This window comes from Falco punctatus (assembly GCF_963210335.1).
Source record: "Falco punctatus genome assembly, chromosome: 3".
In the NCBI taxonomy this organism is placed as follows: domain Eukaryota; kingdom Metazoa; phylum Chordata; class Aves; order Falconiformes; family Falconidae; genus Falco; species Falco punctatus.
The window spans coordinates 51772924-51778923 of record NC_137582.1 but is presented as its reverse complement, the minus strand read 5'-3'; the positions used below and the strand labels follow the sequence as shown (position 1 = coordinate 51778923).

Here is a 6000-nt window from a genome sequence, read left to right as displayed (position 1 = left end):
GGGGGGAAGAAGAAAAAAAAGCCCACCCTCCTCCGCCCCGGCAGCTCTCGGCTGCCTTCTGGCAAGGCTTTCTGTCTGTCCTGGCGGGCTGTGCCTCTCCCTAAAGCCGCCTCGCCGCGCAGGATGGAGGAAGCACTGAAGGGCAAACTGGTCTCTTTGCTCCCCCTTTATTCCAGGGCTGGGCGGCTTTGCTTTAGGTATCCCCGCTCCGGGCATGAAGGTACTGGAAAGAAAGAAAGTTCTTACCTGCCATTTTCTAAGCCTAATACATCCGATCAGCGTTTTAAGTACGTATTTTTAAATTAAAAAAAATAAATAATGGTCTGTGAGCATTTCAATTCCTCATATTCAGTCCCACTGAATTTCAGATGCCCTTTTAGGAATTTTCCTCTATTTACTTGGCAATCCCAGCAGATGGAGGAGGGAAAAAAAAAAAAAAAGAAAAAAATACCACCAACCAACACCAAAACCAAACCAGATATTTACGAGATAGGCTCGGATATTGGACCAGAGGAGAGAGAGATCAGTCCCAGGAGGATGTTGGTAAAGGAAAGGAGGCGGCTCTCGGTTGTTCTGCCAGTGTGATGATGGTGCTCACACATGTAGGACTGCTCGGGTGCGGGGTATCCTTTGGTCTCTGGGCTAAACTGGCTACAAGGCATTCAAGTAAGTTTGCGTGCGGATGCTGAGCAAAACCCCTTTTTTTAAAGGGGGGAGAAGAAGAAGAAGAAGAAGGCAATCTTGATTTCTTGCCCCCTCCCTTTGCCACAGTTTCAGCTCACGCCGGAGATTTCCGCGCTCTCCCCGGTGTCCCCCGCCGCGCCAAGCAGGACACCCCCTCCGCGGGGGGAAGGCGCCGCGGCGGCGCTTCCTCTCGTCGCCTCTCCGCGGCCGCGCCCGCCCACGCCTCCGCCATCCAGCGCCCGGCTCCGCGCCCCCGCCCGCAGCCGGCACCTCCGCGGCTGGGGCACGCGTCCCACCCGGGCCCGGCGGCGGGTTCCGTGCCGGGGGCCGCGCGCCGCCCTGCCGCTCCGCTCCGCTCCGCTGCGCCGCTCCCCGCGCCGCGCTGCGCTCCGCTCCGCGGCGGGCTGGCGGCGGCGGCGCACCGGGCCGGGCCCAGCGCCGCTCCGCGCCCCCCCCGCGCCCTGATTGGCCGCCGGGACAAAAGTTTCTGTGGCGACGGCGGCGCGGCGCGGTGACGGGCAGCGCTGTCCCATGTCGGGATGGCGCGCGCGGCGCCCCCGCCTCCGCGGGCGCGGCTGGGCGCGGGGGCCGGCGCGGAGCCGGGCGCGGGCCGTGGGGGGGGGCGCGGGGGGAGAGGCGAGGGCAGCGTTTCCATGGCGATGTCGCCGGGCGCAGCACCCCCCCCCCCCGCGCGCCGACGGAGGGAGCGGATCAGCTGACACACCATTAGCTTAGGACCTAATTATTGCTTATTGGAGCAAGAAACGCGCGCAGGGCCGCGGCGGGGGGCTGGCGGCCTCCGCGCCCCCGGCGGAAACCCCCGCGCACCGCTCCCCCCCTCCCCGGCCGCCTGCCCGCGCACGCCGCAGCCGCCGGCGGAGCGGGGGCGGAGCGGCGGCACCGCGCACTTTGCGCCGCACCGGCTGGCGGGGCCGCGGGGTCCCTGCGCGGTCCCTGCCGCGACACGTGGCCGCCGCCGGGCCGGGCTTTCCGTTGGAAACGGGCAGCGGAGCTCCTCCGCGGCGGCTGCCTCCCCCGCGGCCCGGCCCCCGCCCGGCGGCGCGGAGGGGCCGCGCTTCCCCCCGCCGGCGCTCGCCTTATCTCCCGTCGCCTCCGGGACCCTCCGCGCAGCCCGGCTCGGCGGAGCGCCGTGCGGCCCGGCGGGCGGGGGTCTCGGCCGGCGGCGGTGCATCCCGGGCGGCGGCGGGCACTGCGCCGCGCTCCCCGGTAGCCAGCGGCCGCCCCGCGGCTCGGCGCTGGCCGTGCGGCTGCGGGGTGCGGGAGGAGGCCGAGCGCCCGCGGACTCCAGGCCCCTGCCCTGCCTCCGCAGCTGCGCGGACGCCAAGCGGGGCGCGGGGTCCCCGCAGAAGCCCTGCCGGTTCTGGCTTTCCAGCCGCTGGGGCCTGCAAGGAGCCGGCGCGGAGGCAGCCGTGGGTTCTCCTGCCCACGCTCGGGCAGCGGCCAGCACCCTCCGCCTTCACCACCTTCCCCCCCGCGGGAAGAGGCCGCCGGGGGCTGCGGCACCCGCAAAGCTGTTCACGCCGAGCCTGGATTTCCAGTGGAGAAGGGGAAAGGTGCTGGGCGAGGGGCACAGGCCCTCCCTCACACGCCCCAGCCCGACCAGGCTGCTCCGCCGGGCCCGCCCCGCTGCGGGCACCTCACCCCGGCCTCCATCCCCCTCCCGGAGCGCACCACCGCCGCTCCGCGCCGCTCCGCTCGCCCTCCCCCCGGCCGTGTGGCTGCCCTTCTGTTTTGTGTCTAGAAATACCGACGCAGACACAGGCGAAGCCAGGAGAAGACTTGTTTAAAAGCAGCGCGCTGAAGGATGTTTGTGTTGCCAAAACCTTTCCTGGCATCTGTAAAATCTGAGAGGACAAGCTGGCACAATGGGTGGAGAAAAGGAGGGCTGAAGAGATAACCCGAGGAGGCCTGAGACTTTTTGTTGGCCGCAGGGCCCGTAAATTATCTTGGCAGCCCCATTTTAGTGTTGGAGGAGCACAGGACTCCCGTCCATCACAGGATCTGGAGGAGAGGCAGTAACAAAGGAACTGCTGTGCAGGAGGGAAACGAGGGGAACCTTGCTGAACCCTCACCCAGCAGGCTTTGTAAGATGTAACATCACTTTAACATGCCATTATATCTACATTTAGAAAGAGGGTCATAACATAGATTGGGCTGCACTGCTAAACATTTCTGTCAGATAATTGTTCTCAAACCAGCCTCCCGCTGAGGGTCTCAGTAACTTCTGTATCACACTGATACCGTGCTCTGCCTGAATCCAAAGTAAGCTCACAAAGCAAGGAGGGGAGAGGAAGACGTGACGCAGCCAGGAGTGGTGATCCAGACAGTTATAGCATGGATGAGCAAAATGCTTGAAATAAGCAGGAGTGCTTTAGTATATCAAAATAATTCCGTATCCAGGAGTAGTGCTTTGGATCATGTAAAGAGCCATATGCCTTCTCAGCAGAGACAGATTCCTAAATTCAGTTGAGTTTGGACCATGCCTTAAAAAAACCAGAAATATCCGTTATTTTTTTCAAACTGTTTAATGGCAGGAGAGAGAACAAACAAAAGCAGATGAAAACCAACTGTGGTGTGGAGTGGGAATGGGGAGTAGAAACTAGTGCAATATTTAACTCAGCTGGATTTGTTTCTTTGTTTTACAGTTAGGAATTTTGATTCACGTCAGTGAGAGGTATGGATGTTTTCTTACTGCTTCCATTAGTCCCTTGGCCAGAAGTCCTAGGAGCATCCTGGAACCCCACCATGCCAGGCAATAGGTCAGCACAGGACACAAAACCAATGCTTACTGTAAAGAATTGGTGGTGTAAATAAGGTCAATTGCATGGTACATGACTTCACTTTTATATTGTATAATATATTTGCATAACCTATACTCATTACATATGTTCATATATATATATATATATATATATATACATAGTAATTCCAACAGAATTTACGTGATGGGTTTAGAATGCAGATTTTTAATCTCCAATTTTTTAAATCACCTGAGACCCTGAAATTAGTACTGTAAGATTATATTTAAAGAAGGAAAATTACACGAGGTTTGGGTCACCGTTCTGGTTTTTTGGTATCAGAATTAACAGCGTTTAATAACACAGACTGGAATCTCCATCCAACGAAAAGGGCTTGCACAGACCCTCCTTCTGTCAAGACTTCCAGTGACACCCCATTACTCAGATGCACTTGAAGAAACTCCCTTAGCATCCTTGGGGAGAGGGGCTGTGTCAGTCCTTCAATGCCGTGGAGTGAGACTCTTCTATGTTCTGCAGAACTCGCTTGCCTTTGTCAGAAAATGAAAGTTTCTACCCTCTGGTTTGGAGACAGCCTTCCTATGGCAAATCTGTGCCTTGCTGGATTGTTTGCTCTGCAGCCAGCCCGAAACAATACGACACCAACAGATGTGTGAACTTTTCCATTCAGTATAATGAAGTGTTAGTTGCAAAACAGAGTTTTGGCGATTTAAATTGCTTCATGTGCACCAGGCTGTGAAAGAGGTTTAAAATAAATCATGAATAAGTTATAAATATTGTATTTTTGGAATTATCAGCTCTAACAAGTCCACTGGCAATAGAAAGTGAAGACTTGGGCAGAATGGGGCCTGATGTCTCTCATTAGAATTACCAGTGTTTCTAGATGAAATTATGCACTGTGGTGACATAGCACTGAGTCCATAGAAGAAGCTGAGAAGACACTTCCAAGTTTTTAAAACTTGCTGAAAAAAAGAGGCAGCTTTTGGCTGAAACCTATCATCCAAATTCTACCAGAGAGGAGTGTTTAAAAAATGTGCACCGTATTTCAGCGCAGTGCTTGATATGGAGTTATTGGATGATTAAGGGTAGCTTTTGAGGGTAAGAATTTTATGTCTCTTGGCTTTTTTGTTCACCAACATAGCTAGAAAAATTACTTGATGCTTCTAACTGGCCATGTCTGTGAGTTATGATGGAAGGTCCTCTTTCTGTGCAAACTGAAAATCACCCTTACCAAACTGAGTGAAGACATGCTGAGGGATAAAGAAATTGCAACTACAAATTATTTACTTTAAACTGTGTACCTGCTAGCACTTCCCCTCTCTTCTGGAGACAATTTCAGTGGAAGTCTGTTGTGTCCTTTACAGCCCAGTGATGGCAGCAACAATGAGCACAGCCAGCCCTAACGCCTGTAGAAGCAGAAGTTGGTGCTCATGCACTGCGTGGGCTTGTCTGTGCTGTCTTCCTTTCGTTTCAGGTACATGAAAATATCCCCTGAGCAGCTGGATAATCAGTCACCTCATTACATTTGGGGAGATAGGACTCGGCTGTGACACAGCTTCCATGAGTAGAAAATAGTCACTGTTCCACCTACTAATATTACTGGCAAAGAACCACTCTAGAAAGTTGTTCTTAAGGATGAATCCAAGGTGTTTGCTGCTTAGAAGATCAGAAACTAGAGAGGTGGATACTTGGTGGTACTAATGTATGAAAAATGCAAGCAAATGAATGTTCCTGGGTTTTGATTTATCTACTGAGTGAGCTATCATGAAACAAAGCCTGAACTATTAATTGTTGTTCAAGATAAAGGTTTCCTACTAATTCTCTATTGTTTCCAGTTTCCTATGAATTCTTTATTGTTTCCAATTAAAATATTCTCCTCTATTTTTTGCAGTAGGTTTTGGTCAGTTGCTGCTGAGTTTGGAAAGTTAGAGGAGGTAGACCAAGGCAATGACTTGGAGATGGATTATAAGAACGTACTAGATTGCTAAATCTTGGGGGGAAAGAGGCTGTATGTTCCTGGGTTTATAAAGGAACAAGAGAAGGGTGCCATAGTTCTGGTTAGGATCTTTTCACATAGAGTGATGTTGATGATGCTGATGAGAATAATATCAGGATATGTTCCATCTTTGCCTTGTAACGATCTTGTTAGGAGACATTTGGAATCTCTTATGGAAAATACTCAAACTCACTTTCCCTTACTGCAGTTTGAAAAATTCAGATTCTACTTCATTCTACAAAGCAGCTTTGCTTTAAGTAGCAGTTCTGCAAAGCATAACTTCACATATTTCTTTTACTTTATGCTTTATTACTGAGAATATTTGCATGGAAACAAGATCTTTGTTTAAAAGTTCCTGCTTCTTATTCATCACAGCTCGTTGGGTTGGAAGCAATTACAGTACCCTCTACGGAAGGCTCCAATCCCTTCAGAGCAGGAAAATATAAGCAGTAATAGACAAACTTTTAAGAATGTAGGCTATTGTTTTCATGCAAATTTCCTCATTTCCTTAGTAATGAAGAAAGGAAAAGGGAGTAAATATGT

General features: G+C 52.6%; 1 long non-coding RNA gene across 1 annotated transcript in view; it reads left to right on the top strand.

Moving 5' to 3' along the window:
- The first annotated feature begins 620 nt into the window (after positions 1–620).
- LOC308061494 overlaps positions 621–6000 on the top strand; it is a 30180-nt gene continuing 24800 nt past the window's right edge. Inside the window, exon 1 of the long non-coding RNA XR_013927254.1 lies at positions 621–666. This is a non-coding gene — a long non-coding RNA (uncharacterized lncRNA). The remainder of the gene's footprint in view (positions 667–6000) is intronic.